The sequence below is a fragment of the Leptinotarsa decemlineata genome, unplaced genomic scaffold (genome assembly GCF_025532065.1).
Source record: "Leptinotarsa decemlineata unplaced genomic scaffold, Ldec_3_MD MMD2_tig00000251_RagTag_RagTag, whole genome shotgun sequence".
Taxonomy (NCBI): domain Eukaryota; kingdom Metazoa; phylum Arthropoda; class Insecta; order Coleoptera; family Chrysomelidae; genus Leptinotarsa; species Leptinotarsa decemlineata.
Window position 1 is genome coordinate 11,074,498 of NW_027412547.1, and position 13,013 is coordinate 11,087,510.

General features: G+C 32.9%; 1 protein-coding gene across 10 annotated transcripts in view; it reads right to left on the minus strand.

The window, feature by feature from the left end:
* Positions 1-10,064, minus strand: part of rut (adenylate cyclase rutabaga) — a 599,728-nt gene extending 589,664 nt beyond the window's left edge. For 8 of the 10 annotated variants that reach the window (XM_074173685.1, XM_074173688.1, XM_074173687.1 and 5 more), the window contains exon 1: positions 9,675-10,063. The gene's annotated coding sequence lies outside the window, so the exon portion shown is untranslated. Of the gene's footprint in view, positions 1-9,674 lie in introns of all 10 variants that reach the window. The other 2 variants (XM_074173689.1, XM_074173691.1) reach the window with 2 other exon arrangements.
* Between the last annotated feature and the right edge of the window lie 2,949 nt (positions 10,065-13,013).

Genomic DNA, 13,013 nt, shown 5'->3' on the forward strand with positions numbered 1-13,013 from the left:
ATTAAACAAATAGCAGTTAATAACAAAATACCTACCACTCTAGTTAACAAGATAATAATGAAATATCAACAAAAATCAATAATGAAAGAACTATACTCAATTTCCACAAGACCAGAACACAAACATGTTAGTATCAATTATGCTGGTAGAATCTTCGAGAATATTAAAAATTATCTCTCAAAATTCAATTTACAAACATCCTACACATCCAACGGAAATTTAGGAAACATATTATTTAATGCCAAACCTAAATTAGAGAAAGGGAAGAGATCTGGTATATATCGAATAGAATGTGGTGAATGCCCCGCCATATATACAGGCCAAACTGGGAGAAATTTTGATACAAGGTACCACGAACATGACATTTCGGATAAAAAATCAATAATGTACGAACATCTTCAGAATTCGAAACATAAAATAGATAAAGATAATTTAAGGATCCTACACACATGCGAAAAAGGAAAAATGATGAATCTGTTGGAATCTATGGAAATAAACAGGTCAAAGGAAAATCCCAATTCTATTGTCCTCAAAACGAACAACTTGATTTAAATAATAGTCCTCTCCTGAACCTATAATCCAGATCCCAAAACCTACATTATATTGAAAGCTTTGTTATGTTCATGGATTTCACAGGTATATAAAACGCAGGTACCGGGTATCAGGTATATCAGGTATATCAAATCATTTATGATATAATAAGCAACATAGGTATAAATTACTCAGATTTAAATGTAATCAGTTAGTTTTGAAAATGGTGTAATAGCCGAAACCGGTCAACAATAAAGAAATATAGTGGAAAATAGACAAAAGTATGTTTTTGTAGTGTATCCTCAGTGAACATGAATTTCCACAAAATAAACAAGTCGTCAATCGAAGAAGTGTTTAGTATCACGCTTCGAAGGACAGTTAGGTAACGTCGTCTGTATTTCTGTGGATTTTCAGAATGGATAGCGTTATATAAATAGCGTTCTTCGGAAATGAATGTTTGATAATATCATGATAATATTCATTCAATCAATATGAGTATAATGTCAAATACTAAATCACGAAACGAAACACAGTTACGACATTCTTACAGTACACGCCACGGGTGATGGCGAGCGATCGCCCAGGTATAGACTCTATCAACTAAATTACTATTGGATAAGATAAGCCGGCAAGTGTCGTACCTATAATTAGTTTTAATTGGGGTAGCAAATGGAACATGAGTTCTGTGTTATTTCTTTTCATATTGTATTTAATATCAAAGGAAATAAACTTTTTAATCAGTCACTATCTGAATACAATTTTTTTTTCATCTTCACTGCTGCTTGTACTTGTGCTGCTATCAACATATAAATGTATAATCACTGAATTTACCTCTGTTTGAACGTCAATATTTCCGCTCTATATCAACTACATGTCGGCAACGCTTTTGCCATTCCTCAGAATGGCAAAAGCGTTGCCATTCTGAGTTGCGTTGAATTTGATCACACTCAAGGTCCACCAGTTTCCTCACATCTTCTAACTTGAAAGTTACATTTTTTTGGGACACGTTGTTTTTGACAGTAGCCCAAATGAGTTCAATGGGATACAAATCCGGATGGTAAGGTGGAAGTCGCAAAACGTTATGTCCATGTTCAAGCAGAACCTCATTAAATTTTATCAACTCGTATAATTCGAGTTTGAGCATGGGGTGAACATAATGCTTTTTTCGTGCAGCCGCTTCACCATGTCAGCCTTCCTAGAATTTGTGTTGGGGGCTGGATTGATTTGAATATTGTGGTTTGGAGTATTGTCGGTCACGACTACCGAATTCATAGGTAAATTTGGGATTAACTTTTCTTGTAACCGTTTATCATAATGATTTCTGAATGATAATCCCTTGATATTGTGCCTAATTTAAATATAAGCCCATGTCACCTCCTGCATGGACAATACTGAGTTTTGGTCCCTTCGCAATATTTTTAAATTGATTCATCAGTCCAGTTCTTGGAAGATGTATGTCCACTATAAAGGTATGTTACAACAAGAATCACAATTAGTCGCTGTTGGCTACGAAAATAATAGATTTTTTGTAAACACTTGATCCTCAATGATCTAATTTTCATTTTCTCTATTGAAATTTTTCTATTATTTTCAGCCCTTCTCCATTTGAAACCTACTTTCTTTAAAATTCTACGAAGAGATGTTTCGGAAACCATAATTCCCAAAATGTCGTTAATTTGTGTTGAAATAGTTATTATTTAAATTTATTTAATGTTTCCTGTAGCGAGAGATGTTTCATTTTTCACATTTGATAACGTATCCGACCGACATTCAACACTTTGAAAATAATTGAACACTTTAAAAATTATTTCACGTGCATGACTGGTTTTTTGTTAGGCGATGGCAGTTTTTCAGAAACAATACAAATTATTAAGACAATGCCAAACGCCAACATCATTGGAGAACAAGTATTAATACGCCTCTGTACAGAGCATTTGTATGTCTTGCAAGAGCTGCAGTGGGGGTTATATTGAAAATGAGTTTGTGAGTATGGGGGCCGGTTCGCCATCACGTTTGGCGCTTACTATAGGTTAATTTCTGTTGTGAAACAAAATGGATAATTGAGAGTTACAAACGCCACATAATCGAAAAATTGATTGGAAAAATATAGAATGTTTTTTGGCGTAAATTATTCAAAAAATAAAAGAAACTGCATTTTTTATTTTTATCAATTTATGATATTTTATTTTTGCCAACCCTATTAGCTGCTGTTGCCGCGACTTCGTTCATACAAATTACAGTTTTTGAGTTTTTCCTTCTAACACACCTTCTAACAGCAACACATTTTCATGTATTTGCCTTTTTTCAATTTACAAAAAAATCGTTTCACAAACTAGTAACATAAATAATTAACCAAAGTTACAATCAAATCGACTGAATGGTATTTTTATAGAATTATTTCGACAAATATTACCATATGATTCTTTTGAATTATCACAATTTTATCTTATGAATCTATTGCAATAAATAAACAATAAAAACGAACACCCAATGGGGAAAAATATTGAAAAATGAGAAAAAACTACGTTTTTTTATCATATTTAGCTGTAACTAATTTTACTGCAGTTTCGTACTATAAGGACATTTTCAAACAATTACAATAAACTCCTTATAAACTCCTGCAGTAACATTAGTTACAAATAAAAGTGGTAATAAAACATAAAAAGTTTAATTTCTCATTTCTCATGATGATCTTCTACCACGTAGTGACGGCTACATCCATCAATTTTGGGAAAAATATTCTAAAAATCATTATTTGAAGTTATTTTGAGTTAATAACGACCCCCAATAATTGTTTTTTTCTCAAATATCTTTCATATACAGTCAGGGATCAGTTACTCTTTCGTTATATGTATTAACTGATGATACATTCGTTCAAAAATTCAGGAATACACGACAACTTTTTTTTCCAATATCACCTGCATCCATTACTATATGGTCATTAGGCATTAGTTGACCATCTAAGGTGCAAGTCCTCCTAACCATCTAAGGTGCAACTCAAATATTATCTTATATAAACAATGCATTTGTAATAAACAATTTTCAAAAACTATATGAAAAATAAATTGAAAGGGTTAAATGTTTTCAAAAGAAGTAATTGTGTGTTTTTTCTTGTAATATTAACCAGATTGGTAGTGAAGAGCCCCAAGGCAAGTGTCCTACGGCGAAACATCGATGTCTACCAGTGAGGATGACAATGTTCCATCTAAATGATTTTTTTTACCTTTCATTTAGTATATTGTGAACGAATCCTGTGAATGAAATCTGATTCGATTCCATAACGAATGTTTGGAATACAAACTGAGTAGAGAAAAATGTTTTATTGTATAATTCAGTGTTCACGTAAAAGTATTTGTTTCGAAAAAATGTTTCTTTCGTATCATTCAATGTTTTAATGAAAATAACTGTTTCAGAAAGGGTTTTTCTTCCACTTTGTGTCTGAAAGTTACTACTTGGCATAATCTATACATCTATGTGTACAGTTACTTTGCTTCCTCCTTTCTTTGGAAGATTTCCATGAAAAATGTATTGAAATTTTTATTCATGTAGATTTTATCAAAAAGAAAACAAAGCAATCGGGATATTTAAAGGTGAATAACTTATTAATTTCCTAACATCATTAATTAGTCTTCGAAAAACTTATTTTTTTTCATTTTTGATAGCGAGAATTTTTTCTAAGCCCAAACCTTCGACTCAATAAAACTATCAGTTAACAAAAACATAACTAAGGGGAAAATTGCAATAATTTTTTTTGCACCAAAAACTAGGAATTTTGTTGTAGACACTTCAATATTCATATTTAATGAATCAAAATAATATGTTTTTGTTGAATCGCCTGGAACGAGCTTCACATACGCGATCCGAAACACCTGTTTTGACCCATATTTTCACCTCTCAATTGAAACTACATCCTGAGGTTGACGAGTTTCGAAGATATTTTTTCAAATTTGGAATATCTGCAATAGTTTTATAGATATTCGCAAAAGACAAACCTCAATTTGTTGTTCAACAAAGTTGATTATAACCTTTAAACTATATGTTCACTTGAATTGACTCCAATCGTAAGTTGCCTGCTCTGGTTGACCGACGGACCCTTCGAAAAGGGGGTCCCATCATCGAATCATAATTTTCTGTGAAGGCGAATTCAAATTTGGTAAAATGGCACTAGTGAACTAGACTGTACAATTAGGATGTTCGCGACAGACGTTTTGAAAATCTTCTCACGTTTACTGAACTATAGCCATCCAACAAACAAAGTAACCCAAACAAAGATAGATGCGTGATCAAAGCATGGATCACCACGCACATTTGCATCTATTGGGTGAAATAAACAAGCCCCCTTGCGCTGACCAATCAAATTTAACTGCAATCGGCTGGCGAAAGTCATTGTTACAGTACCGGAGTGGTCAGTTACGGTTTAAGCCTGTGGTGTGTATAGTTCAAGTAAACGATATAGTGCCCCCTACCTTCCAGCAGTTCTTCAATAAAATAGTTAGGGAGCTAACTAATTTTGTTATTCAATAGTATTACTGATAGTATTACTTACTCGCACTTGAATAGGTGTGAACCACAATAAACCCTAGCGGGTTGCGGTGGGGGGTCGAATAGACCCACTCACTTGTAACCTAACCTAACCTAACTACTTACTCACACAATCATCGCTTCTCACACAATCACTCACACAATCGATCGCTTCAGAAACACTTCACTAACTTTCTTCGAAAGCTTCTGATAATTCCTCTTCCATATTCTCCGTTTAACTATCACTATCGTCATTTAAATCAATTATGAATTTATTAACACCATTGATATGGAAATGTCCAATCTCCATATTGTGTTGGAGGGGTCACATTTTAAACAAATAACAAACATTTTAAATAATTATAACTTCACCATAACATGACTTCAAATTAATTTTACGACTCTTCGGCCAATCATAAAACTCGGTTAGTAAAAATTATCCACTACGAACCGCCAATTCTTCAGTCCACGTGGACTAATTCCTAGCGGCATTAGTTTTTTGTTTTGGTTTTTTTGGCCTTTGAGTTCACCGATAGCTTTAAGGTTACTTCGACTATACATATACGGTATTTCAAAGTTAAAAATTTTTGAAATGTCAAATACTGATACCGCTGAAGAAGATGCTAATTTGTTTCTCTAAACTCCACCTAAAAAATTTCCTATACCCAGCCCCATATTTTAAAAAAATGAAATTTCGGTTGTTCCTTAGTGCGGCTCTGTACAAGCAGCCTTCTCTGGGAGATCACGTGCACTATGCATGATAATGTTTTGGAGCACTTCGGTGCTTAGATGGACAGAGTATAGTTATGGACCAACAAATTTCAACCGCATGACATAATAAATGACCCTTTCGGATATAAGAAACTAATTTCGCAACAGCCACACAGAAATTTATCACCTTTGAATAAATGAAAATTTTCCTATTTTTCAGTATTTGTTCGACGTTTGGTTGAGAAGATCCCTGTCGTAATTAATATCTAAATTTATAGAAGCCGCACAAGAATGACATATTTAACCCACTCCCTTGGGTTATTGTGTTTATTTTTCCAAGATTTACACTTGCAGTTGCCTTGCAGTTTATTTAATCAAAAGAATCTACAAGTAATCACATCCCAATATACCTAATTGTGTTCAAAATTATTTTTAAAAGCCCCGCTTCCCTAGTTTATTATATGTTATTTTATAGACCAAACAGAATTTATAATTTATCTACTTCTCAAGTTTCGGTTTCATGCCGGAAGGTGACTCGAAAATGAAAATATTTTACTAGAGAAAAATATTCTGAAATAAAAAAAAGTCCGACATTGAATTCAGAGATGAAATACCGCTTCAACTGTATAGCATGAAACACGAGAATAGAAACTTATTATCATTGCTCGCAACGTAGACGCACATTGCAATTAGTGTATTGCATATCAAGGTGAGAAATGGTTCGTTACATTATATATTCGATGCACACCCTGTGACGTATCAAAGTCAGTAGAAACTCTAAGCTCAAGGCTCTCCACCATTTCCTTGATAAAGGGCAAACGGTAAATCACAGTTCACAGTGATATATTCAATAAAACGATTTACCAATTCAAGATTTATTTCATCTTACCTTCGGAGTTAAAAGTTACATTTTTGTTCTGTTCAATAGAATAGTAAGTACCTATAGTACGGTTCATGAATATGAATACCTATTCTATATGAGAACAGATCTTATTTATGTTACCCACAATCAACTTACATGTACTTACTAGTCTAGTCAATGAACATGCAATATGCAAAGTTTTGGACTTAAAAGATACTTTCACCTTCCCACCCCTGGGAGGTGAATAGAGGGTGAGAGGGGGGAGACGATCCCCATCAAGCTATCAGAACCACTTTGGGTTCTTACGATAACTTTTGGGTCATATTTTTAGACTAATTTATTATAATTGTGTACTCTATTCCCGAATTTTTTGCTTCTCATTTAACGGAGACATCGTGGATTCTGTTAGCTTAACTACCGAAAAAAACCTTCAAGAAACTGACGGCAATTCTTCAACAAGTACCCGAGAATTAGCTGCACAGTTCAATGTCAATCATCGAAGTGTCTGAAAGATTTTGCATACAAAATTATTGTATCCATACCACAAGAAACGTGTGCAGGCACTGTTACCGCGATATTTTCCCAGACGATTGGATTTTTGTCAGTGGTCCCTTCAAAGAATTGTACAAAATTTCAATTTCACTTAAGTTTTGTTCACAGATGAGGCAAGTTTTTCAATGGGTACCATCATAAACTTTCATAACAATCATTCTTGGGCCCACGAGAATCCCCATGCTAATGTCGAAAGTGGATTTCAGCAGGAATATTCGTTCTGGCCGGGAATTTTTGGTGATATCTCATAGGGCCTTGACTCAATGGAGTGACGTGTAAACAATTTCTAGAAGATGCATTGCCAGAACTGTTAGAGGATGTAACTTTGCTAGTAAGACGAAATATGTAGTTTATGCACGACGGTGCACCGGTGGATAGGTCGTGGGGGACCTCAACCATGGCCACCTAGATCTCTAGACTTGATCCCTCTGGATGATTTTTCACGTTCATCTCCAGGAGGAGGTGTACCTTTTTTACTTGGAAAAGGTGTGGGAATTGGGTTTTTTCATGAAAAGTACCAAAAATTTGGGGCAATTTGAAATAAATAATGACAGCGTATACGCAGCGCCCTCTAGATGTTACATGAAAATTAATACGCAATTATGATTTCCCACGTCAAAAATCCCCGGGTACCGAATTTCGTGCAAATAACTTATTTTTTGTAAGAGTTATTTTCAAAATGCGAACAAAAAATTCAATTTCAACACCCCGTATCTCCGAAACGAAGCATTTTCGAATACAAGTTCATATAAACTTTTTTTCTTAAAATTGTCTCAGGAATACGTCACTTGAATATTTTAACGTACTTATGTTACACCCAGTATATGTAAGTAAGTAGTATTCAGAAGTATTTTCAATTATCGCCCTGTTATTTGAATCCCTACTTTCACACTCACCTATATAAACGAAATATTTATATATATATATATATATATATATATATATATATATATATATATATATATATATATATATATATATATATATATATATATATATATATATATATATATATATATATATATATATATATATATATATATATAGATACATATTGCATAGTTACTGTGATTCTTATATAACCAGAAATGATTATTGAATAATGAAATTAGTTAGCTTCCTAAATATATTATCAAAGGGGAGCTGTTGGAAGGTAGGTTGCACTATATCGTTTACTTGAACTTGAATACGTTTCATCTACTATCCAAACAGATTTTCATTTCAAAGTTTGTTCAAATGGCGAATGATGCATAATCGCCATTTCTACTGTATCTGATTCGATAAAGCTTAGCTATTTCAAATAATATCAAACTTGGCGAAAATAGTGGCGTACAAAGTTTTTTAATATAAATATTAATCAAGTAAGCCTCTGCGGTGCCACTGGAATTAAAATGTCAAATCTTATTTCATGAAAAGAAGCCCCTTGTTATAAAATAACAAACACACGTAATTTATTCAAATATCGGTAAAAATAAAAGAACAATATTTTTAGTAAAACTGTGTCAAACCGTTACTCTGAAAAGAATCAAGTTAGGACACACGTTCATATGAATTTTTATTTCATGAAATATGACAAGTAGTCACAAATAATCTCCACCTGAAATTAATGACATCATTTGATATACCTAGACCCTGTATGATAGACTCTGTATGAATTCCTCATTCACTATAAAGATGTGGATATCTTAAATTACATCAGAACGAGCATCGGCAATAATTTCGTAAAAAAGTCCTTCGAAAAAGTTTCTCATTTTCACAAATAGATACGTTTTTTATCTGAATAATTCCTAAAAACGACCAGTGGAGAGATTACTCGGAGAAATCAATTTTAAAAGAAAACCTTTATGAAGACGTAAAAAGTTTAATTTTCTTGCCATAATTTAATATAGTAAGTTGGTTCGGGATATTCGATAAACTAGATAGGTAAATATTTCTATGTGGACTAGATTTGTCTTTTACTTAGTATTATTTGAGTACATAATGAGAAAATTCAGTGTATGGAAGGGATCTTTATTGTCTATAAAAGAGCTGACGAAGTTGAAAGCATGGAACCTCTACTGAGCAATTCAAGTTCAAGTTTAAAATATACAAATTATTCAACCTTAAAAGTCGAGTTAAAAGTCGATCTCCTAATTGCCAACTCCTTTGAAATCAGTTAATGTGGGCATCACGACCCAGGTCAAAACTTTTAATACCTAACTACTTAATTATCGAAAATTGAAATGCTGAAGACTTAAATGAAAATTTCACCAGTATTTCAGCATCTAACTTGTGATTATGTCAATGTTGTCATCAATAAACATTTCAAAATATTCATCGTTGAGGAAAATCAAATAAGTGCTATTACGCCGTTTTTCATTTCACGGTCAATTCTTGAGATAAGAAGGAATTTCAGATTTTTCAATATCTATCTGCTTAACAAAAAATAACTTTGAAAACCAACCATTCAATATTTATACTTTCAAATATGTTAAAAATATCTAAATATTTTGCTTACCTTTTACATGACGAAGAAGAAAAATTACCAGCTTTCAGCAAGAAAAATATCACAGAGAATCCACTCACATTCCACAAGAAAATAAACAGTAGAAAGAAATCAAACTGCAGGGGGTGGGTCAAAACAAAACAAACTGCACTTGATTCACAGCACCCTTCAGTCAAGAGTCACTTCAGTCACTGTCACTAAATTCCGGCTTATGATCACTGGAAAACTATTCGTAAACAAAAAATATTGAATTTCTTCGTGAGACTATTGAACCCGAGTCAGGATTTTGTCGATTTCTGTAATATTTTGAGCCAAGAACACAAAGAACCATACACAACAAGACCATCAGCGGCTACTGACAAAAACAAACGTTGACGGGAGAATACGGGAAAACGGAAAGCCGGCTAAACTGTGTGGTAGACAGAGACAAACCACGACGCGAACATGCGTGGTCGACTGAAAGAGCAATGTTTAACTCATAACTAATCTGCATGTGCCATCTGTAGGTATTCATTGAAAGGTTTGTGTAGGCAAGTAGGAATTTGGTAGTAATCTACAAAGTAAGTATAGCGATGTTGTAAAAGAAATCATTTTTAATAGAATTCAAAGACAAGAGTTAGTTTGGAAAATGTACAATAAAGGCGTATTGACTGCAGAAAATAGTATATCCTAAAGGGAAACGAGAACAAAATTAGTTCTGAATTGAAAGGCGTATATTTTTAAGAGAGATTAGTTTTCGGGAAAAAGCTTTTTGGCTTTCACTTCTCCATCTACCTATATGCAAAAAAATGTGGGAAACTTCCAAAGGAAGGAATAAAGCAATTAAGTTAATAATAAACTGTTTTCAGAGATGAAGATATATATCATTATCATGCTCAAAAGTTACTTTCAGATACAAACTGGACGAAAAAACCCCCAGGATACAACAACTTTCATATGAAAATTCTATTACACACAAAAAATTACGAAAATTGAATTATACAAAAATAACTTTTTTCTATTCATTTTGTACTATAAACATTCGTTATGGCATCGAATCCGATATCATCAATATTAAACGTTACACAATATAATACATGAAGGATGGGACATGGAACATGGAACACTATCGTCCTCGAAAATCATTCCTCAATGAATTATTTGAACAACAAAATTTTTCCAAAAATTGTATTTTTATGACAACTAAATGGTAAATTTTCAATAAACTGTTTGTGAAAGTCTGTTTACGAATAATTAATTAACAAATAATTTTAAAAAGTATTGCCAGTGTCAATTATTGCCCTTGTTAGTTGCGAAAACGGTAAATTACACCTAATTTTTTTTAATAGTTGAATAATTTTCAGTTTCGAAATTGTTTTGATGAGCAAACTATTTATTCCACGAACTTTTATGGCACGACCTTTAGATATGTGTTGGATTCAAGAACGACTTTATTGTGAGATTTCCATTGAAAGAGTTTTATAAAATCCCAACACGTGTTTCGCTATGCAATATTTTCTTCAGGCTTGTATAGATACGCCTGAAGTCAGTTATTGTTAAGGAGTATGCATATAAGAAGAAGGGCTTTAAGAAGCGAACATTGGTTAGATTTTCATGTCGCTATTTTTGTCCAACAGGCCTCCACTTTTCAAAGTGCTGAGATAATACCGTATTCAATACAAATATTTCAATACTATGAAAACATATTTTATGGGCGCCTTCATGCCGTTATGGGCGCGTAGAAACCTAATTTCTGCATTAATTTCACATTAAAAATAAAAGTAGGTAGGACGGTAGCCTGGTGGGTTGATTAGTTTACTCATTCAATCGACGGCTGTGCGAATCGGTGGTTCGAACAGCAAGGCCGGACAATCGATTTTCACTTCCTATCGTCCAACCCGTGTTAGAAATCACACGTTAAAGGTAAGACCTCGGTAGTCCTCAGCTCGCACAAGTTTCGACTTTTGAGAGTTGTCGTTCGTAAGGTTAACGGAAAAATAGATTTTTAAAAGATTTTAACAGCCGGTTGGGTTGGCGTAAGTAGTTTGTTCTACTCATTCAATCAATGCGATTTTCACTGCGTATCGTCTAACTTTTAAAATATACATAAGAGATTTTGATAAATATATACCTATTATAAAAATTTAAAAAGGGAAAATCATCATCTAACAAAATTACCGTAATCTTGACTTTGAAATATCATGCTATTTGTAATCCAATATATGTGTGTATGAATTGAACTAAATATATTTAGTGTTCAATATTTCACATAATATGATGGCATTTGACTTATATATTGTTTTATTAGTATTTTGTTTGATCACCATGTGAAATTTTTGTAGTCGTTTGAACATATTCTCCTCAATCTACAAAAGCCCTCGAAATCGTTAAAAAATTTTTTTTAATGTTTTTGGGTTAACTTACCTAATTTAAATACCACCAAATACACACATACATTTACTGTGAATAGGGAATGTTCCTCTTGACGAAAATCAAGTAGTTTTCATAAAAGATCTCTAAAACAACGTATTTTAAATTTATCATTTCAACCTTTTTCTTGAAAAAATTATTTGAATACTTAAAAAAGAAGAATGAAATAATGCATTCAACATTTAATGGGATTCGTTTCTATTTCACCATTTGGCAACATCGGTTATAGCTAATAAAGGACAATGAATCTTTTACCTGTTACCTGTATGAGACAAACAAAGATGACATATTTCAGAGGCGAGCTGTTCTGGTTACTTATGTTCCGAAACTATCTTCCTCTATATAAATAAATAACAAAACAACTGTTATTTTTGTGGCTTGTGGAGGTGGTATTCAACTATAATTTATATTTTGCCTTAATTGTTGATTCATAAATATAATTATTTCAACTTGATATTATAGGCACTGTTGCCAATATGTGAATTAGAAACAAGTCCCTTTAAAAATTAAAATCCAACATTTGAAACATCAATTTGAATACTTGCATTTTCTGTAATAACCCAAATTGAGGAAAATTCCCCATTGGCGGCATTTGGTCATTCTACTTTGTGCTAGTGACGCCTTATGGCGCGCATGTGTTTCTCAATAAATGTGTTAGTATTCAGTCCGTACTAAACAGGAGTGATTGTATTTCAGTCCGCACATTTAAATAAACTAACAGTTGATGAAATGCTACGAAGATGAAACTTTTGAGCTAAGTTTTGATGATGACCTTGAGTCAGAAAGTGAATGGGAAAATTATGGTAATATATTTCGTTTGTTTTTATTGTTGTTTACTGTATATAGATGTTTTCTGTTTGTCATAGATAATACGGCAGAAGAAACAATCGACCAAAAACACCAGGTAACATTCAATACTGACAAAGAACGTTGGCAAGATAT